The following is a 23,220-nucleotide window of genomic DNA, read 5'->3' as shown; positions in this document are numbered from 1 at the left end:
TTTTGTGCTGGTCACTCTTCCAGGGACCAGAGATACAACAGTGAACAGAACAGGCAAGTTCTCTGTGTTGGTCCCCCTCATGAGATCTGAGCACTAGTGTGGGACGGGGCAGGGACACATACGATAACCAAGTCAATGAATGAACAGGCATGGTGATTTCCCATGGTGCTCAGTTCTCCGACTACAATAAGACAGGTGATGGGGCTGGCAGAGAGGGGTCATCTGAGTAGGTGACACTTGCTAACATTATGAGCCAGCTGTGCAGAGTTACGGGTGAGGGGCTGGCGGGAGGCGGAGCATGGGCAGGCAAGGGGCGAGCAGTATGAGTAGGAGACAGGCAGGGTCAGAGCCACAGGAGTCGTGGAAATCAGCGGGGAGTTTGGACTTTACTCTCAGGGCAATGGGGACCTGGTTGTATTGGTTAGAAATACATATGGTTGCAGAAAACTAGACCACCAATGGCTTAAACAAATAGAAGTTTATTTTTATTTTTCTTGTTGGAAAGAAGCCTGCAGCAAGTTCCATGCTGCTTAGTGATGTTTGGGCTGACATCCCGCCACTCCCGGGCCTGTGCCTGCTGCCCTTCAGAGGCTGCTGCAGCTCGAGGCATCACATCTACATATAAAGCCGACTCTGCCTCCTCCTTATTAACCAGAACGCCCTTGGCTGCAAAGGAGGCCAGAAAGGAGGCCAGTGCAGGAATGAGCTCTTCTGGCCGGAAGGCAGGAAGGAGAGCTGCGAGGGAGGCCGGCTGTGGGGGTGAGCCAGCCGCGTCTGCTGCACTGCACGGCTGCTTCTGTTGCTGACAGGCATAGGATGCTCCGGGCTGGGGCCCGAGATTCTGTGTCTCAAACAGGCTCTCCTGAGAGGCCGCTGTGGCTGGTCTGCTGCCGGCGCTTTGAGGAGCATGGGTAGACACCCCTGGAGAGCTTCAAGTGAGAAAATGGTTACCTCACTTCTGTGGTTCTGGGGAGTGCAGTGCAGGGGACAAGAGGGGACACCAGGAAGCTCGTTATAAGGGGCCAGAAGTCATAGTCACTTGCACTAGTGTGGTGGCAGGGGAGGTGGCATTGAGGGGAGGGAGGGTTTAAACAATCCTTTTTTATTTTTAATTTTAAAAATTGTAATAAAGTATACATAACATGACAATTTTTTAAAGTTTATTAATTTATTTTGAGAGAGAGAAGAGAGAGAGCACAAGTGGGGAAGGTACAGAGAGGGGGCTAGAGAGAGAGAGAGAGAGAGAGAGAGAGAATCCCAAGCAGGCTCTACACCACCAAAGCAGAACCTGATATGGGGCTTGAACCCACGAACTTTGAGATCATGACCTGAGTTGAAATTGGATGCTTAACCAACCGAGCCACCCAGGCACCCCCATTTTAACTATTTTTAACTGTACAATTCAGGCATTAAGTACATTCATAATGTTATGTGACCATTAAAACCATCCATTTCCAAAAATTTTGTACCATCCCAACTTAAAAAAAATTTTTTTTTTCATTTTTGAGACAGAGCACTAGCAGAGGAGGGCCAGAGAGAGAGAGAGGCAACACGCATAATCTGAAACAGGCTCCAGGCTCTGAGCTGTCAGCACAGAAACCCACGAACCGTGAGATCATGACCTGAGCTGGAGTCGAATGCTTAGCTGACTGAGCCACCCAGGCGTCCCCATCCCATACCCCTCATTCCTCCTTCCCACCCCAGTTCCTGGCAACCTCTATTCTGTTTACTGCCCCTGTGAGTGTGAGTACTCTATGTACCTCCTATGAGCAGACTCATACAATATGTGCCTTTTTGTGATTGCTTTTTTCACTTAGCATAATGACCTAAAGGTTCAGTATGGATTAGAACTTCATTCCTTTTTAAGGCTGAATAATAACCATTGTGTGGACAGAGCACATTGTGTTCATTCATTCATCTGTTGATGGACATTTGGACTGTTTCCACCTTTTGGCCACAGTGAGGAGTGGGCCATGAACTTGGTGTGTAAGTATCCATTTGAGTCCAGTGGTCAGATTTGAGATATGTTTTGGAGGAGGACCATCAGAACTTACTGGTAGTAGAAAGGAAGGGTATGAATAGAACTAAGGGACAAACACTGGTGTTTGGTTTGGTGATGATGTTGGCATATATTAAAATGAAGAAGAAGCTGGGGCACCTGGGTGGCTCAGTTGGTTGAGTGTCCAGCCCTTGATCTCAGAGTTGTGGGTTCAAGCCCCTCACTGGGCTCCACGCTGGGTGTAAAAAAAAAAAAAAAAATGATGGGGAACAGCAGGTAGTATCCTGATGTTTTATTCAGTATTGTTTTAAGCAGTTCTCAACTATGAAATTGTCCTAATCAAAGAATTAAAACAATAATAAGTCATATATCTGCGGCCTGGGAACTCAGGTTTCCATATCCCTTTGATAACTGCCTGATTTAAATCAGGATTTGGTGTGCAATGGCCCACAGCCCAAATCCGGCCCACCACCTGGTCTTGTACAGCCCGAGAGCTAAGAATAGTTTTCACAGCTTTAAATGTAAATGTGAAAAAAGACCATGTAGCCCTTTAGCTAGAACTGTTCAATTTTGCCTCTTGGCTTTCCAAACCTAAAATATTTACTCTCTGGCCCTTTACAGAAAAAGTTTGCCGACCCCGGCCTGAATTAATTGGTTTGGCTCAGCCCAAAGAAGGGTGCTCAAGTGGAAACGACAAAAATAAGACAAAACCCCTCCTCACTACCGCTGACCTACTTCTGTACTGTTTGCGTATCTTCTCTTCCTTGAGTGTTTGGTGCACCAAGCCGAGTCCCCCATCCTGAGTACCCTCTGCGGGTCACTGCAGTCACCAGCACCAGCCAGGGGAGACCATGAAACTGATTAATGCCGGTGCAGTGCTATTTACCAGGAACAAGTGATTTATTTTAGCATCTAAATTTTAAATGGTGTCTATGCGTCCCAGGAAGCTGTCTGGTTTAGAAAATTGCCTATAATAAATGCAGGCAATAAATCCATTATTTTAAACCTGAAGAAAGGTATTCAAGTTTTATAAGAGAAAATCAGTTTGTCCTCATCCTCACTAAATACGTATTGCGTAAATAATTTAAAAACAATGGTGTGGATGGGCGCTAAATTACCACCTTGCCAAAATGCAGTCATGGCTCTTATTTTTCCAATTAATCATGTAAAAAAATCCATTTGCTGGTATTTCCCTAGTGACGCTTCCTCTCCACTCTGAAATGGTCCCAGAATACGTGGTGCTTACTCCATCGTGCTTTGAAGTGCCAAACGGGAAGGTGTCTGGGGGCGGGACTTGCCCATTGATGGTCCTGGAGGGTTCTGCGCTTCCTCAGCTGCCTCCCGCAGGGATGCAGTGGGCTGGGTCTCCTGTGGGTTGCAGGCCTGCCTTTTCTTGGGCTCCTCAAGTTCTGATTCGTTCAGTTAGTTCATGCCCACTCAGCACCCAAGCGGCTGGATCCTAAGAGGGAGGCAGCTTCGGTCCCAAGCTGTTTCCCATCCTTGAGTCTTCAGGGCCCAAGATGAGGACTAGACTCAGGGCATCACATGCCCCCTCCCTCTGGAGCCTGTGCTGTGACTTCAGCCAGCATCAACCCCTGGCACTGGAGAACCTCTCATCTCATCCCTCTTTGAGGGTGCAGGGCTTGGGCAGGACTTCCTTCAGTGGACTTTGTGGATGCCTTGCGAATTTACCCCCGCACCTCGGTAATCACTTCTGAGTGCCACGGGGGATTGAGAGTCGTGGTCTTTGGTGGGCCATACCTGGTGTTGGGGGGGGGATGAATGCCTCCTTGCTTTACCTTTGCATAACTAAGAGGGTTTCCCAGGAGTCTGTTCCCCAAACTGAGAACATTGATCCCAAGGTGATATGCTGATTCACCTGGTTGATGTGGCTGGCAGTTTCTCTCTTCAAAGTTCATTAATTCATTCAATAAATGCTTACACAGAATCTCCTATGTGCCAGGCACTATCCTAGATGCTTGGGATACGCCAGTGGACAAAACAAAGACCCTGCCCTTGTCAGGCTGCATGGAGGGTGTTAAGTTCTGCTCTGGAATTCGGCACAGTGATGGGGATACCCAGAGGTGGGAGGACAGACTGCTCGCTGTGTGTATGTGTGTGTATGTGTGTGTCCAGGGTGCTAGGAAAGGCTTCCCACGGGGTCTTGAAGCTGAGTGGGATTTGCCAAGGCACACGGGGTTGGGGAACAGTGTGCATGTGAGAAGAAAGCAAGAGCTGGGTCAGATCAGACTGGCAAGAGCCTCGTGGCCGGACCCTGGGAATACAGCCGGCAGAATTCCCCATGTTTTGCAAATAATTCAGCTCCAGGAAGAGGCTACTCCGGGAAAAAGACACCTGTAAGGTCGGCTGGAGCCTGACTCTGGGGGGCTTTGAATGCTCTGTTTGGCCTGCGCCTTGGTAGCCACACCTTGAGTGACCCCAGCTGTATGCAGTTCTAGCGGTGCCATTTACAGACTCCAAGGTGAACGGTGTCCCCTCTAGTTGTGTCCTGTCACTCTTCCCTGCCATGTCCCCCCTAATCTCTGTCTGCGGGCTGGTCGCACGGGGGCCTGTTGTGAGCATCCTGATGCTGCGTCATCTCCGACCTTTCTAGCGATCACATTGAATAACTTCTCTCCTTCCTAGGTGCCTGCGTGCCACACCTCCTGATTTAGGACCAGAATTCATTAGCACTTGCTTTGTTCTCTCTCTGGGCACCTTCAAGGGTGGGGACTATTCCCTGGGCTCGTCTTTCTCAGCTCAAAGTGGTTCTCTGTGTACAGTGTTTCTACCTATGGGCTCAGCCCCACATTTGGGAGGGGTTCTGAAATAGCAGCAGGTGGGACTTTAGGCCTCATGTCTTCAGCTTTGGTCCTTGAGCCACGTGAGCCTGTATCATCCTGTGGAAAATAAGATCCCACCTCACATTTACTGCATTTGAATCTCCAGGAGTGGGGACTTGTGACAGCTTTTTGGACCTGGCCCCCAGGTGATTCTTATGCATGTAAAAGTTTGAGGAATACTGCATAAGGGAGAAGCTTCCTTAGCACTTTGGGGGCTGGGGCTAGGTTTCCTTGATTGGATTTCATGCATTTACCACCCAGAGATACTGGGATCTTGGCTCCTGCCTCTGCCTGATGGTGTCTAGGTCTCTGAAGTCACTGCCAATAAGACTTTTGTTCCTGGTGGAGAGGGTGAATCTTTCTTACTTAGAGCTACATCACCTTCCCCACAGTGTCTCCCCTGTGGCTCTGGTTCTGCCTTCCAGACTCACACCAGGCAAGCCTAATGCTTTTTCCAGGGGACAGCCCTTCAGACATTGGAAAGCTGCTGTCATAGCAAGATTTCCCCGTTTTACAGATGGGGAAATACAGGACTAAAGAGGTGAAGAGAGCTTCCTAAGTTTACATGACTAGTTTGTGCCAGAGCTTGGGTTTGAACCCAAGATCAGCTAGAACAACAAAGCTGGTGCTTTATTATGATCCCCACTTTACAGATGGGGAAACTGAGGCTTAGAGAAACTAAGGACCTACCTAAACCACACAACATCAAGTGGTAGAGCTTTGACATGGCCCTAGGGTATGCATTCTTTATCACTATGCCAAATACTGCCTTCCCACATAATAGTCATGCCTATATCAGATCCTCTGCTGCTATACCCATGGGCTGGCAGGCAGATAGTAAGCAGCCAAAAGAAACATTGATTAATATAATTATTGATAACATTCTTGAGCTTGACACTGCTCCAACCTAATAGGACATATGTATATGGACATATATATATTTATGGACAAATGTATCCATATTATATTAAAGAGAATACATTAGCAAACAAGAAATACTATAAGATGGGGCTGCCTGGATGGCTCAGTCAGTTAAGCATCTGATTTGGGTTCAGGTCATGATCTCATGGTTTGTGAGCTCGAGCCCAGTGTCAGGCTCTGTGCTGACAGCTCAGAGCCTGGAGCCTGCATTGGATTCTGTGTCTCCCTGTTTCTCTGCCCTCCCTGGCTCAGCTCGTGCTCTGTCTCTCTCTGTCTTTCAAAAAATAAATAATAAAAAAATAATAAGAAAAGAAAAATACTATAAAATAACCAAAATTGCTGTTGGTGGGGTGGGGAGGAGTTTTCAGACTATCCTTGGGAGTGACTGGTGCCATTCACTAATACCGGTGTTTGCTGAGCACCTAGCACATGTGTGTAAGTAGAGGGCCCTGTGTTGGGTCTTATGGCTGTCCACTCAGACTGACACTCAGGTTTTGTTCGGGTGTGGGGCAGCCACGTGCTTCATGACCCCTTCCCCAGCAACAAAGGGCAGATATTCATTAGCCCAAACCAGTCGTTCTGACCCCGGACTGCACATTAGTGTCATCCAAGGAGGTTTGAAAACTATGATGAGGAGAGGCACTCCAGACCAAAGAAATCAGACACTTGCAAGGTGTGCGTGGGCCCCCCCAAGGACTGTAATGTACACTCAAGGATTGCATATCAGCCAGTCACAATAATCACAGTCCTCTTGCTCATGGCTGTTTAAGTCCGGTGTGTGATGCAGTGCTGGCCAGTGGGGCCTCAGGAGAGGGGTGTTCAGCGGGGGCAGAAAGCAGAAACTTCTCTGTTTCTCCACTCAGTACTCTCAATTCTGGTATTCCTGGTCACCACAGTGGGACACGCACTGGGAGTCCTGCAATTCAGTTCAGTTCTGACATTGTCTACCTGGCATTGGCATCAGATGCCGCAGGTTGAGGAGTCTGTCCTGTGAGACTGCCCCTGCCTCCCGCTCCCAACTTTGGACACCAGTCACAAGTCCGGGGTGTTACCTGTGCTTCTTCTAAACCACTGGCTATAAATGGAAGGTACCCACAACCCCCTCCTGGGTTCAGTTAATTTACTAGAATGGATCATAGAATTCAGGAAAAGTTTACTTACTGGATTGCCAGTTTAATGTAAAAGGATACAACTCAGAAACAGCCAGATGGAAGAGATGTGGAGGGTGAGGTATGAGGGTAGGGGCCCTCTCTGGGGGTGCCACCGTCCCAGTACCTCTACATGTTCACCAACCCAGAAGCTCTCTGAACCCCTTCAGTTAGGGCTTTTATTATTATTATTATTATATCATTATTCTTATTAATGGAGGCTTCATTATATAGGCACAATTGATTAAATCATTGACCATTGGTGATTGAACCCAGTCTCCGGCTCCTCTCCCTCTGGGAGGTTGAGGGATAGGGACTGAAAGTCCCCACCCTGTATTCACAGGGTTGCTCCTCTGACTACTAGCCCCCCACCCCCTTCCTTACAGTTGGTTTTCAAGGGGCTTTCCAAAAATCACTTCATTAACCGAAAGTCAGGTGTGGTCCAAAAGGCTTCATTATGAATAACGAAAGATGTTTCTTTCACCTTGAAGGCTCTCATCATTTAGGGAATTCCAAAGGCTTTTGGAGCTCTGTGCCAGAAATAGGACAAAGAGCAAACGTGTATTTATTATACTTCACAATATCTCAGGCAAGCATTTGGCTCTCAGGACAGGCGACACAAGGACTCCTTCCCATCGTCGGATGTTCTTGTGTGAACAGGGGTTCTTTGTCACTGATGCAGCCTTCTGATGAGCCTGCTGGCTAAAGCCACAAGGGTGCCAGGGAAACAGACCCAAAGCCTTGATTTTGTTGAGCCACTAAATTAACATGATTTGGAAGATGTCTGCCTCCAGGCCTCCTGTTGTATGAGATAGTAAGTGTCTTCATTGTGGAGCTTTAGTTGGGCGTTCTGTCACTGGCTACTGACAGTGTTCCTGGTTGTCACTGTCCCCAAAGAGCTCACAGTGCTGCTAGGGAGACCAGGAGCGCCCAGTACTATGAGGGCACCACGCAGCAGTGATAAACAACTTGGCACCAACCACGCTGTCACAGGCACTACTGGTGGGAGAGGAGGGTGGGATGGAGGGAGCTGCCACTGGGTGTGGGAAGAGCTCATGCAGCGCAAGGAGAGGAGAGTGAGTAGACTTGAGATTACGGAAGTGATTCAGAGCCTGGGCTTGGAAACCTTGGAAACTGGTTTTGCCACTTACCAGCCGTGAGACTCTGGGAAACTGACCTACCTCTCTTGGCCTAAGTTTTGTCATCTGTTAAGTGGCGATGGTGATAGAGTCTAAATCATGGAGCTTTGTGCGGATTTGGAAAGACATTTAGCATGATGTGCAGCACATGGCAAGCTCTCAAATGAAAGCCATCGTGATGATCGCTCCCAAGGCCTGAATCACTGTGAGAATCCTGGTTGCAGCCACATTCCTGCCACCTGTCCTTAACCAGCCGAAGCGCTTTGCTCCTTCTGCAGGTCTACACTCACCTGGTGCAGGTGGGGTGCAGAAACTCACCGGCAAAGCAGATCTTTCTGTAGGGATGCTTCCGTTTCTTTTTGCTTGTGCTGTTGCCTTGTTCTTCATGGTTCTGGATCTCAGAGCTCACTCAGGTTTACCACGAAGCCCAGATTTCGCCCTTCAGATGAATCCTGAACTGGTTCCCAGACTCATGGCTTTTTTTTTTTTTTTTTTTCCTGGCCATGAATTTGAACTCACTTGTCTTGCAGATCTTGAGGTACCCTTTCTGACCTGGCCCAGTTGGATTCTCTGAGCATAAAATCTTCCTGCTGATAAATTGGCTCATAGGCTGCTGTGAGCATCCAACGTTCCCTCTCCCAGAGCACCCTTGATAGCAGAGGAGTGTGAATCTTGTTCGAGTCTGCCGCAGTGAGAAATGTATCTGAAGCCTCGTGTCTGATCTTTAATTCATGTGGATTTTGCAGCTTACTTTCTGACTTTAACAGGTCATTATAGTATAAAAAGTTTACAATAATTTACCATCAGGAGAGAATTCAGAGATCTTTCATAGCTGCCCTACTGATTAATGCATGGGCCACAGTGCAATTATTCTAGCTGTTTTTTAGTATTGGGCTGAATTGAAAAGAGATCTCACTGCCCAGCGTGTTAGCGTCTTTCTGTCCAAGGTGACAGTATGTCAACCCCCCAGACCCTGGTAGCTCTGTGGCTGTGAAGGGCAATGTTTTTTTTTTTTGTTTGTTTGTTTTTTGCCTTAGCTTTGGGTAATCAGTGATGAGAGACACTTGGAGGAACATCAAAGGGTGGGCCAGTGTAGCACGGTCAGGCTTCTGTCGTTAGATCAGACAGCCCAGGAAATGCTGCGGAATCATTCCTTGGCCTGATGATGCTACTGAGGTTTGCCTCCTGCTGCCCTCTGGGTCCTGGCCTGCCCCCCTTCTTATCTGCTCTCATTCATGTGACTTGCATCTTGTAGGCTGTGTCTATTTGCCTCTGCCCCCTTTTTTAAATTTTTAATTTTTATTTAAAAATTTTTTTATTTATTTTTCAGAGAGAGACAGAGCACAAGCAAGGGAGGGGCAGAGAGGGAGGGAGACACAGAATCTGAAGGAGGCCTCAGGCTCTGAGGTGTCAGCACAGAGCCCGACATGGGGCTTGAACTGGTGAATGGTGAGATCATGACCTGAGCCAAAGTTGGACGCTTAACCGGGTCCAGGCCTCCTCTGAGAGGGAGGGGGGAGGGGCCTTTCAGATACTGCCTGGTCCCTGCTGTCCCTGCTGACTGACCAGGATGAACTTAGGTGTGGTGGGGCAGGAAGTCCCCTTTTGCCTGCCTACCATGCTGGGTCTTCACTTATTTGCTTCTGTGGCAGCATCTACCGGGAGCCCCCGGGGTCGCTGGGCGGTGTGCTGGCACCAGGGGGTGTAAGGAGACACACACGGTCTCTCAAACCGAGGGGCTCGCTGTCTAGACCAGGCCGCAAACAGAAGGCCTGCTTGCCTCCAGATGTGGCCCTCAGACATGCTTAGTTTGGCTTCATAGTTTAAAAATTGGAACTTCCCATGAAAATCTGACTTCTGGTTTCTCTCGACAGATCAGAAGGTCTAGCAACCCTGGGCTGCACGGCTCTGTGGCAGCAGCTGGTGGGACCGAGAAGGGGCTGCTCCCCTCCCTGTCCTTCCAGCCAGGCATGTCTGCTCGGGTGGCCGCTGCTCCCCTCCCCCATGTGGCATCAGGCCTGGCCCCCCTTATCAAGGCTTCCCTGCCAAGCCCTGCAGACCTGTGAGCCCATGTGGACGGGGGAGTTAGTGCAGGCTCCACAGAGCAGGGCGCTGGGTCTTGGCCTCCCATGAGAGTGGCCGCTCTCCAAGTCGCCTGAATTTCCTGCTCCTAAAGGCGAATGGGTTCATCACGTCCTTTCCAGAGAGAGGATTTACAGCACGTGCTGGGGGTGGGGGGTGGGGAGAGCCGGGGCACAGATGCTGAAGTGATGGCACCAAGGCCCACAGAGGTGGTCCTCAAAGTATAGGATCAGAATCACCTGGGTGTGCTGGTTCAGCACTCCGGCAGCAGAACCTGGCAGAAAGTTCCCCAGGGAATTGTTGAGGCCACCCACATTTAAGAACCACAAAGAGGGGGCTGGGCCTTAGAGGACAGTGGGGTCAGACACATCAAGGTTTCCAGGGAAACGCTGGGGACCCCACTCCATCTTTCAGCTCCCCTACTGGACACTTGCTCTGAACACCCCCCTCCTGGGCACAGCTGAGCGCCCAGCAGGCTAAGGCTAACATTTTCTCCAGCCTTCCTGTCCCCGCCCTGCACCTGGAGGAAAGGTCATTCTTGCCTTTGCCAATGCTTGTCATTTCCCGGAATCTTTGAACTGTCATGTGGGCAGGGGGCCAACTCCGGGGAGTGGGACAGCGGCTGGCTGGCAGGTAAGGGCCACCTCGTCTCCCCTTCACCTTCTCATCCAGGTGGCCTGACCAGTGCTGGGTTCTGGCCAGGAGGCTGTAACCATGGCCCTGTGGAAGGAGAGGGAGGATCTGGTGATTTGTTCAAAGAGAAGATGCTTTCCTGAGGGGGGTGGGCCCTTGGCTATTCTACCTTTGGAGCTATCAACTACAGGGGCGGGAGGTGTCTATGGGGGTGGTCAGGGCAGGGGCTTAGGGGATGAGTAAGGAGGCACTCGCTCTCAGGGTCTTGTAAGTGAAGGGTGCATGACCCTGAGTGAGTGCCTCCTTAAGAGTGAGGGGCCTAGGGAGCAAAGTATGGCGGGGGGGGGGGGGGGCTTCTCCGGGCCATGAGGTGGCCATGCTGCACTTATGAAGACCTGAGAATGAGCACCTCCTTAGATGTGGTCTCACTTGCCTTCTCTGGTCCTGGTCACTGCACTGCAGGGAGCCTGTGACGTGCTGGGAACGTGTTCTGGTATGGCAGCAAAGGATGGGAGGACATGGAGGGCACTCTTGTCTCTCAGACAAGCCCACTGGTTCTCAGCCTTGGCTGCGCACTGGAGACCCTAGAGAGCTTTACAGAACCCTGATGTCTGGGTCCCATCAAAGGTTCTAGTTTAATGGATCTGGGGAGCAGCCTGCCATTGGGGTTTTTTAAAGCTCCCCAGGGGATTCTAGCATGCAGCAAAATTCGAAGGCCTCTTATCTGGATAGTGCAAGGCAAGTGCTGTTTACTGGTTTTTCTTTCATTGATTTTCATCTTGAGCAACCGTCTTCCAAGCGCGACAGACTTCTGTGGGGGATACAGGAAGACATACACCGAAGTGGAGGGGGATTGAGGAGAGTGGAAAGAAAGCTGGAGCTTCAAGTTCCTGGTCTGTGCCAGATGAGTCATGTTTGCTATTTAAAAACCAGTTTTGGGAGGTGGCTATTCCCAGGCTCAGTTTACAGATGAGGAGCCTGGCCACATCTTGGCCACGTTGACCATGTCATCTGTGTCCCATGGCCGTGGAATGGCAGAGCTTTAAGTGAAATACACATGTGGCAAGCAGCGGTAGGAATGAAAGTCGATCCTGTTGCTTTCGGACTGAGTTCTCAAACAGAACATTTGTGGGGTCAGCGAGTACAGGAGAGAACAGAGAGAATGGAGAGAGTGCTTGGGAGAGAATGCAGCCCCCCGCTCCTCTCTGCTGCAGGATGGAGAGTGCAGAGGAGAGAAGACTACTCCAGTTTCTCTTTTCCCCTCAGACTCAGGTAGAGTCGGCTGGACCAGCTGCCCCAAGTAATTTTAGGGAAATCTACCTATCTCTCTTTCCCTCTCCTTTGAGTTAAATAGGTCCCTGGACCTAAAGAGTATTGAATAGTGTGATAACAAGAGGGAATCTCCCTCCTTACCTGCTAATCTGCACACACACGCACATACACACACGCACACACACTACAATTCCACCAATCAGGTCATTGAATTCAACGAGAAAATACTTACGGGGGATGAATGGGAGGACTGTTCAGTTGGTCATATCATGATGTGGATCACTGAGTACCTTTTTGGGGAGTGGGTCTCAGCATCCTTGGCAGACCCCTGTGTCCTGGAAGACAGGCAGCAGACACTACGGGAACTTGCCACAGAGGCTTCTTAAGATGTGGAGGGAGCATTTGAGGTGAGCTTTGGACGATGCTGAAAGTTGCTATCTGGTGGATAAATTTATGCAAAATAATCATCCCAGTGGCTTCCCAAACCAGTGACAATGCTGTGAGTAGCTTTTTGCAGTGGTGGCAAAAGTCCGCTGTATTCTGCTGCCAGCTCGTTTTGCTATCTCAGGGTGGCTTACGCAGGAGCAGCGGGGCTGGGAAGAGAGAGCGAGTCAGTGTGGGGAGGTCTGGTTGGAGCCCCACTGGCCGTTTCCTGGCTGCCCCACCTTGGGCTGGGAGCTTGGCTCTGGAGGCCTGGTGTCTTCGTTACACAGTGGGGACGTGTGCTCCCATCCAAGATGAAGTAAGAGGCACTGGATTTACCCTTCCCCTGAAACAATTAAAAAACGATAAACAGACCAATTACATGAAACAGTGCTTTCTCAAGACACTGGACATTAGGCCGTGAAGTTCAGCAACCTCAACGAGCTCAGTGATTATCTCTGCTTATTGTCTTGTGTGAGTTTCTAGATCATAGTGCAAGGAGAGGAGACAGAGGCTAGAAGGGGAGAAATGGAAGTATACTAATGTAAGGTTCTCACACTTGATGTGAACTGCTGCGGTATCACTTGAAGGTAGATTGTGATAAGGTCAAGATGTATATTATAAAACAGTAAAGCAACCATTCAAATAGCAAAATGGTAGAGCTAATAAGGCAAGTAAGGAGATAAAACAGAACCATCAAAAAAAAATACTCAATCCAAAAGAAGGTGAGAAAAGGCAATAAAACAAGAATGGAACAAAGAGAAAACAAATAGCAAGATGGTAGACTCGAGCCTAACTACATGAGTAATTACATTAAACGTACATGGCCTTAACACCATTTGGACATGGTCATGTATTTTGGATATTAACTCCTAATGGGATATATAGCTTGCAAATATTTCCTCTCATTCCACAGCTTGCCTTTTCATTTTGTTGATTGTTTTCTTTTTTTATGTTTATTTTTATTCTTGAGAATGAGAGAGAGAGAGAGAGAGAGAGAGAGAGATCGAGAATGAGTGGGGTAGGAGCAGAGAGAGAAGGAGACACAGAATCCAAAGCAGTCTCCAGGCTCTGAGCTGTTCTCACAGAGCCTGATGTGGGGCTTGAACCCAGAACAGTGAGATCATGACCCGAGCCAAAGTCTGGAAGCTTAGCCAACTGAGCTACACAGGCGCCCCTGTTGATTGCTTTCAAGAAACACACTATAAGTCTTTCTTTCTTCTTCTTCTTTTTTTAATGTTTATTTATTTTGAGGAGGGGGGTAGAGAGAATGTGAGCAGGAAAGGGGTGGAGAGAGAGAATCCTAAGCAGACTCTGTGCTGTCAGTGCAGAGCCTGACGTGGGGCCTGAACCCATGAACCATGAGATCATGACCTGAGCTTAGATGCTCAGGGTGTTGAATTGACTGAGCCACCCAGGTGCCCCTCAAGAAACATACTTGAAATATATGGACACATATATATTCAACATAAAAGGATGGAAAAAGACATACTATGCTAACAGCAGTCCAAAAAAATCTGGAATGGCTATAGTAATATCAGGCAAAGTAGATTTCAGAACAAAAAATATTCTTTGAGTGATTTAGATCTGTATGTCTATGTCTCATATGTAAAATATAGGAAACCATGATCTTTAATTTGTTGGATTTCGGTAAGAACCAAGTGAGGTAATACCTGGCAAAATGCTTTGTAGATTGTGAAACCTGATTCAGGTGTCACTGGACCTTAATTATTAGAAATTGGACTGTCTGGAGCCTTATGAAAAGCCAGGCAGCTGGGTGGAACTATTTGGCTCTGAAGGGAGAAGGGAAATAACCAGGCAATGGCCCCGAGGAGGTCATGGTAGGGCTGGCTGGAGCAGCTAGCTCAGAACATCTGGGCAATTCCTCCTCCCAGCACTTCTCAGACCTGGCAAGGTTACCAGAATCTACCAAAAACAAGGGACTTTCCTCAGTGGCAGAGAGTGATGGGCCTGGATAGAGCCCTAGTCCTATGCACCCCAGAAGCTTTAGTAATCTCAGCAGACGCTTGGCTGAAAAGAAAAGGGAGACAGTTACTGTCCTAAGTCCTTTTTGAGCCTTTTCTCATTTATCAGTCTTATTTGGATGGGACCTTATCCTCATATCCATTTCACATTTAAGGAAATGGAGCCCAGCATCACAGAGCCATTAAACCTCTGAGTCTGCATTTAGATCCATGCAGACTAGACAAGAGTCCAAGCCTCATACACAAATCGGACCTCGAGGTGAAGCGCAGGGAAGGGGTCAGCCAGCCAGACGGCTGCCTCTAGACTCTGAAGAAGAGAAGGAGGGGGCACAAGTGGGACAAGCCCTTCTCTAGGCAGGGCATCCCTGCACCTGCTCATTCTCCCTCTTCCCCATCCCCAAGCCTCTCACCTGCCTTGGGCAGGGGCCTGCAGACAGCTAGAGGAAACTGGCTCCAGGCAGTGGTGACTGGCAGATGGGGATACCCTGGGGGGCTGTTCCAGGCACCCCTGGCTGCCCTCCCCCGCGCAAGGGGTCTCAGCCCTGCCCGGAGTCACACAGAACCTTGGTCTGAGGACCCAGGAAATAGCACTGACCTCTTGTGGTTGTCCGAAGGTGCTGTGACAAACAGTTCTTAATAAAGTGAGGCCACGCCTCTTCCCTCTACCCTCCCTCTCGCTTGCTCTTGCTGGCTTCTGCCCCTGCTCGCCCCTCTCTCACTCCAGATACTTGCTCTCCCCTGAGACTTTCCCCTGTCTCTTCAGGGCCTTCTTGGAGCCTGAACCTGTACTCTGCTGGGACAAGTAGAAGGATTCTCCTTCATGACCCTCGAAGAAGGTGGTGGTGGTGAGGTGTAGGGACTGGGGTGGAGACTAGGGCTTTTTTAGTGCTTCATTCATGTTTCTTTTCTTTTTTTTTAATCGAGGTAAAATTCAAAAAACACAGTTAAACATTGTAAATTGTACAATTCTGTGGCCTTTAATGCATTCACAATGTTGTGTAACCACCACCTTTCTCCGGATTCAAAGCCTTTTCATCACCCTAGAAGAACGCCATACCTGTGAAATCCTCCCTCCCCTCCCCTGCCCCCACCGCCTGGCAACCACTTAATCTGGTTTCCTTCTCTGTGGATTTACCCATTGCAGTCTTTTCATATAAAAGGAATCATACAGTATGTGGCCTTCTGTGTCTGGCCTGTTTCCCTTAACCGAATGTGTTCGACGTTTATCCAATTTGCGGCATGAATCGGTACTTAATTCGTTTGTATTGCTGAATAATATTCCATTGTGTGAGTACGCCACAAGTTTATTTATCCGTTCGTTCACTGGTGGACATTCAGGTGTTTTTGTCTTTTGGCTGTTGTGGATAGTGCTGTCATGAACATTTGTGAGCAAGCTTCTGCTTGAATACTTGTTTTCAGTTCTTTTCAGGGCATACCTGGGGGTGCCATTGCTGATTCATATGGTAATTCTTTGCTTAACTTTTGAGAAACTACCGGGGACATTTTTTCACAGCAGCTGCACCTCCTTTTCGTTTTAAGATTATGTTATTCTAAGGGCCAAGATAATACAACCATAAGATTTTAGACCATATTATTTTACATAAAATATAAGTATATATTATATACTATATATAGTAGATTACTATATAATAGTCTATATATTACTATGTAATATACTATTATATACTGTACATATAAGTATATATTATATACTATAACATGTTAGAAGATATTTATTGAACAATTTCAAAAAGTTTTAAAGTAATTATAAATTACAAAATTGTATATAAAGCCACGCTTATTGTAACAATGCAAATCAAGCCACTTCTAGAAGAAAAATTCCCTTTTATCTGTTTCTCCACCCCTATCTTATCCCTTTCCCTGACCAATGTTAACCCTCTGGTCTGTATCCTTACAAACATTTTCCAGGCATTTGAATGGTTTTTGGAGAAAAATTTTTTTTACACAAACATGTTATACTATCCATATTATCCTGCTTTGAAATCTTTCTATTCGTTTCATATGAACGTTGATTGTACCCTGGTAGAGGAACCCTCAGATCTGAGGCCTGGCCTTGTCTTTATTTAAAAAGATTTTTTATTTTATTGATTTTATTTATTTTTGAGACAGAGAGAGAGGGAGACACAGAATCTGAAGCAGGCTCTAGGCTCCAAGCTGTCAGCACAGAGCCCAGTGTGGGGCTCGAACCCACGAACCACGAGATCATGACCTGAGCCGAAGTCAGACGCTTCGCTGGACTGAGCCACCCAGGTGCCGCTGACTTGTCTTCTTTAAAAAAGTCTGGGGCTCAGGTACGGACAAGGGTGTCCTATGGTGGATGGATAATGAATATATTGTTATTTCCTTTTTGTTATCTGCATTTGAATTTCCTTTGTAATAAGAAAAAAAAAACTATGGAAGAATTGAAGGCCTAGAGGCCCAGCACACAGCTCGTATCTTAATTTAGCACTTACTTCACTCTTGGTTGCATAATGAGCTGTTTACTGTTTACCTCCCTTGAGGGCGGACACGGCTTATACATCTGCTGCCCTCCCTCCTCCTGTGGAGTGTGCCAGGCACACTGGAGGTTTGCTTAGCAGACAAGCGGCGCCCCCCAGGCCTGTGACTGAGGCTGCAGTGGAGGGGGAGGGTTCCTGAGACCCTCGTGTGCCTTCGGGCTCACAGAAGGATGTGCATCTTCCTCTGGACCAGGCCCAGGGTGGTGATGTTCCTGGCAGAGGCATCCGGGCTGACCTCTGTGGGAAGCCGGTGTGAGCTCAGGGACAGTTATTTATGGTGGCCCCAGCCAGGGTGCCCGCGGCAGGCGGCACCCAGCTGAGGAAGTAATTAGAGTTCTGCCAGGAGCAGGAAGCAGGGAGAGGCTTGGAGGCTCGGGCTCCCTTTCCAGAGAGATATAAATAGCCAGTCTGGTGGCGGAGGTGGAGAGCAGTACGCACAGGAATGGAGGTGGGGGCAGCCAGTGACTGGGGGGCCGGGGTGGGAGCTGTCTTCTTGGGCTTGTCTGTCAGTCTGGCTTGGGAAGGTTGCAGGGGGTGTGGCCAGGAAGGGGCATGTGGCCTCTGCCAGGAAGGACCTGGCAAGGGCCCCCTTCCCCTGCCTGGGGCTGCCCCATTTGTTCCCATAAGACTAGCCTGCCAAAGTTCAGGTTCCTGTCTGGGGCTCAGACCGCTAGTGTGGGAGCACCATGAAGGTCCCACAGACCTGTGGAGGTCCCGGCTTCCTGCCTGGAACTTTCTCCAAGAAGCTATTAAGGGTCAGGGTGGGATTCCAGAGCCCAGGATAATTTTTAGCATTTCTAAGGGAACAGTCCCTGTTGGTGCTGGGCAGCTCTGTGACTGACTCATCTGAAAACACTTTATAAATAACCTGGAGGAGGGATGTGGGCTGTCCATTCTCATGCCCCCGGATACTTCGCAAGCAGGTGACAAGTAGTAAGGGCCCCAGAGCTTTCTAGATGTCGAGGCAGAGCCCCAACTCTGGTCGGGAACAAGGGCCAGGGATGCTGGGATGATTGTCAACTTCTGGTGATTGGGACTGTAGTGATTCTGAGGCCCCAAGGGGTCCTCCATTTGGCTATGATGTTGTCAGCACCCCCACTTTCTGTAGGGTGCATTGGGGATTACTGGCTGGGCCAACTGAGCCAGTATAGGCTAATCTTGCTGGACGACCTGGAACAAGTCATTTCCTCCTCTTGGTCCCAGAACCATCACTGGTAAAATGGGACGGTCGAACTTGGCGAGTACTAAGCTCTGCGTCTGGCACATGGTAAGTGTGGATGAGCGGCAGATAGGAGTGGGGGACAGGAGGAGGAGCAGTGACCCACATCTGGAGCCCTGTGTGCTGGACAAGGAGAATCTCTCTAGCTGTCCCTGATGGACACCAGGGGCCCCCCTGGGCTTAGGAGCCAGGCTTCTGAAAGGTGTGCTTAGATAGGACCTGATTATTGTCCCCTAGGAAGAAGAGTCATTGACTGGTTTCACCACAGAAGGCCGACTAGGACCTGGGAAGCTTATATCAGCTAGGCATATACTGTGCTCTTACTGCTAGAACATTTCTAACTTTTGAGGTAGTGAGCTCCCTGTCTCTGAATGAATGTAAGGATGTGGAGGAAGGGATTCCTCACTGAGTGAAGAGCTGTAGTTCAGTAGGTCCTGATGTTGCACAGCATCAGGATCCCTGAAGGAGTTTGTCAATGATACCTCCTGAGTGGGACTCCCAGGGGTGAGGCCCAGGTGTCTCTGAGCTACGTGGGCCTCCCCTCAGCTGTGCTGCTGACCTCAGAAGGCTGGGGCTAAATATGTCCCAGCTTCCCTTACCCTAAACGCGTCATGCCGCTTAGGTTTCCAGTTCTTTGTAACCACTGGTGTGGTGACGGTAAGTGAAGATCAGCCACCTCAGGAGACCGTGAGTGTGAAGCTTAATCAATTGACTGGGTAGCTGCCCAGAACCGGGACAAACGGCTTCTGTGGAGGCCACCGAGGACACAGATCGTAGGCATCATGCTTTCTGGGATGCCGTCCTGAAATGGTTTTGGTATGTTTGGAGGGAAGCAGAGCCAGAGGGCCTTCAACAGGACACTCTGTTCTGTCGGCCAGTCCAGTTCATACTCAGCCCCTGACGAGCGGGAGCCTGGTACAGGAGGAAGACAGTGGCCACAGGCAAGTCTGCAGCCCTGATCAGACTCCCTGCTCCTCCCCACTTACCGTGTGACTTTGAGCTAATCCCTTTCCCTGTCTGGGCCTCTCATATGCAAAGTGAGGGAGTTGGACTTTCAACTGACTCGACATGTTACATGTTACAATACCTCGAAAGACCAGCAGCTGGGACATTTGCCTAGCTTCTGGCATCAAACGTGTTCTGACCTGGTTTGTTGGGGTGGAGTCTTTGTTCCTTCTTATTTCCCAAATGAACCCTGCCCTTTTAAATATCCCAGTGTCTGCTGGAAGCGTGGAGTGGGTGGGGTTGCCAATGCGGCAGGAAGGCCTTGCGGCGATGGAGCCCGAACAATTGGTGGGGAGGGAAGGAGTGCGCACCTCCAAGTACTCAGGCAGTGGGGATGGGGGGGGGGGGTCACACTTGGAAGGGGCTCCGAGGAGAGAGGCCAGGGCCAAGTGAGCTGCCAGGAAGCTACAGGCACCGCCTCAGAGCCAGGCCTCCTGCCAGAAGGGGGATTCCGAGTTAATGATTGCAAAAGTTCCCAGAAGTATGAGGCCAAGAGCGTGGTGGCCAAGTGTTAATGTAGAAGATGCTTCCGGAGACAGAGCTGGGGTAGGGATGGGGGGCGGGCAAGGAAGCATCAACGCCATGTCCATTGCATCGGTACTATTGCCAGCTCTCACACAACCCATGCGAGAGGGCATCATTTGCCCCGGCTTACAGATGATAAAGCAAGGCCTAGGCTAAATAATGTTCTCACAGCCACACAGCTGGCAAGAGGCAGAGGAGGATTCGAACCCGGGGCTGGCTGATGCTAAGGCGCAGAGGGTTCTGTTGTGTGCCCCTCCTCTGTTGTAACCATCGTTCTCCCAAAGCATGTTGGCCCCCATCAACCCAAGGGGCTGCACGTATCTGTCCCAGGTCAGCTGTATGTGCACTTAAATGAACATGTATGAAGGAGATGTGATTTAGAATAAAATTGCACTGGAAAAATTGGAACTACCCTAGGATAACCCAATATCGTGTCTGCAGGATTTGAACCTGGTTGCAAAACTGTTGGGGAAATGAAGGCAAAGAAGCGCTGGCCCTGGCCTTGAGCTCATTGGGTTTTCAGGAGGCCAGCTGCAGGATCTTTGCAACGCTTTGTATTTCCAGGAGGAGGTCGTGAGCCACCACGCTGGAGGCAATGTGGGAGGGCACCCCTGAGGAGGCCGAGCTTCAGTTGTCTCTCAAAGGATGAACTGGAGTTTTCGTGACAGCTGGGATAGAAGAGCATTTGCGGCAGTGGAACAGCATGTGAGGAAAGCTCAGAGGCCTGGAGGCTGTGGAGTTGGGAAAACCGGGGTAGCTGTCTGGGGCTGGTGAGTGGGGTGGGTGAGAAGTTGGGGTGTGAGAAGCAGGGCTGGACAGGTGAGCGGGGCCAGGTTGGGGAGGGGGTGTGTATGTGTCACTTTCTGACTTTGGCTGAGTCTCTGTTTCCTTAGCTGTGAGATGGGAAAAATAGGGGCCCTCTCTGTCCAGGGTTGCTGTAAGATTTAAACCAGCTAATGAAGATACAAGGGGTAGCACTGGGCCTGACACAGGCTTAATAACTGGTACTGCTCTTGTAGTCCTTGCTGGATTTGATGACGATGGCAATAATAAGAGTAACCAGGCTTTCCAGTTCCACTTTGGTCTATTCTTTTTTTCTTTTTTTTTTTTTAATGTTTATTTATTTTTGAGAGAGAAAAGACAGTGTGAGCAGGGGAGGGACAGAAAGAAAGAGAGACACAGAACCCAAAGCAGGCTCCAGACTCTGAGTTGTCAGCACAGAGTCCCATGCAGGGGACGAACCGTGAGATCATGACCTGATCTGAAGTCAGATGCTTACCTGACTGAGCCACGCAGGCACCCCTCCACTTTAGTCTATTCTTAACACAGCAGCGAGAAGGATTCTGTGAAAACACAGGGTAGATTATGCCCCTCCTCTGCTCACAAGCCTTAGGGGATCCCAGAAGCTATAGTCTTTGTAATAGTTTTCCAGCCCCTACATGACCTGACCTTCCTCTAACCTCTTCCCGCATGTCTGATGCTGTTTCCTTTCCATCTGCTTTAGCCACATGGGTCTCTTGAACATGCCAGGCTACTTCTGCCTCAGGACCTTTGCACTTGCTGTTTCTGTTTACTGGACTTCTCCTCCTCAGGAATCCACATGACTCACTTCTTAGCCTCCTTCAGATCTCTACTCAAATGTCATCTCCTTAGTGGGGGTCTTTGGCCAAGCTATCTAAAATTACAAACTGCCTCCCCTCCCCCACACTGGCACCCCCATCTCCTTTCCCTCCTTTCTTTCTCTTCTGTCCACTGGTCACCTTCTAACATACTATTTATTTGTACTGCATATTGTTTGTCAGTCCTATTAGAATATAAGCCCATGAGGGCATGGTTTTTTTCTGTTTTGTGCCCTGCTGTATCCCTAGCATCTAGCTCAGAATTGGTGTTCGGTAATACATGTTGCTACTGTTTATATTTTTATCTCTGGAGCACAGAGGATAGGTTGGGCTGGCCTTTCCTGCTGGGTGTGGTGGCCCATGACCAGGGAAGCCTGCAGAGGGGAGATGAGGCTTGTGGAGTGAGGTCCGCGGCTCCTGGGCTCCTGTTGGAGGAGAGGCCAGAGGGACTGGAGGAAAGCCTTTCCAAAGAAGCAAGGCGGGCTCAGAGACCCCTGGTTCAGGGGCTCCCTCCCTGCCAGAAAACTCAGTGAGCTCAGGCGGGTGGATGGCTAGCAAGCAGGGTGGATGGCTAGCAGGCAAGGTAGACAGCTGTCAGGTGGGATGGATGGCTAGCAGGCAGGGTGGGTGGCTAGCAGGCAGGGTGGATGGCTAGCAGGCAGGGTGGATGGCTAGCAGGAGGGGTGGATGGCTAGCAAGCAGGGTGGATGGCTAGCAAACAGGGTGGATGGCTAGCAAGCAGGGTGGATGGGTAGCAGGCAAGGTGAATGGCTAGCAGGCAGGGTGGGTGGCTGTCAGGTGGGGTGGACAGCTGGCAGCCTGTGTCCCATCTTTTTCCAGAGATGGTTCCCCAGGTCCCAAAGCAATCTGGTACCTGGCAGTTCCAGAGCCTATGTAGCCTTATTTAGATGCTGGGGGCAGGGCCCCAGCAGCTGCCCTCCCCATGCAGTGGGAACCCCACTCTGAGGCCTCTCCAGAGCTTCCCCTGCCTTGTGCAGCCCCACTCTTGTTAGATTACTGGGCTGGCTCCAAGCATGGGAGGGAAGTACCACGGTCACTGGGTCACTCCACTGGGCCAAGCTCCTCCTCCTTTAGGAGGACGTCCTTGGATATCTCTGAGGTCCCCTCCCCTCCCAATAGCCCTGGTCCCGGCCCCTATCAACACTTGTTGGCTCCATGTCCCGTTTATTTAAGGGCTGTTGGAGTGGCTGACAGTCCGGTACATTTCCTGTGTATCGTGGCCCCTCTGGGACTTCAGAGATACAATGCTTCAATTCTGACGTGTGGCTGCTGCAATTGCAGGCTGTCAGGGGTGGGACTTTGGATTATGCTGGCCTCTAGTTTCTGAATTCCCACCAGGGGAGTGGAGACTCCCTGTAAAGAGAACAAAGATCTGGTATAAGACACATGGGGGCTTGGACAGATTTTACACTTAGCTGTGTCATCTTGGGCAAGCTGCTTGACCATCTGAAAAATGAGTGTCACAAGGGTACCACCTTTCTCCTCATATAGATGAGGCCCTTAGCTTGGGGTCATGCAGAGTGAGGGCCAAGAAACGGGATGTTACTGCTGCTGCAGGACACGGGGTCTGCCTTCTTCCTGATGTGTGCAGAGCAAGGCAGAGGCCAGCTGGTCCCCTGTCTTGGCCACGAGGTGATAGCTCCTCCCCAGGGCCCAGCGTCTATCAGGCCATGGATCTCTATGCAGGACTGGGGTTCTGGGGGCAGAGGGGACCATCTCCACCTGCTCCTTCCAGCTGGCTCTTTCTGCCTTCCAAGACAGGGCCCCTGATGAGGCCCGTGAGGGAATCCCTGCCCATTGCGTTGCGCGGATGCCTTGCTACTCAGCGACTTCAATTTCAGAGGCTTCTGGAGGATTCCAGTTTCCT

This window comes from Hyaena hyaena, unplaced genomic scaffold, assembly GCF_003009895.1.
Source record: "Hyaena hyaena isolate Hyena2069 unplaced genomic scaffold, ASM300989v1 scaffold_2373, whole genome shotgun sequence".
NCBI lineage: Eukaryota > Metazoa > Chordata > Mammalia > Carnivora > Hyaenidae > Hyaena > Hyaena hyaena.
The sequence above is the reverse complement of the archived record's forward strand: the minus strand, read 5'-3'. Positions refer to the sequence as shown.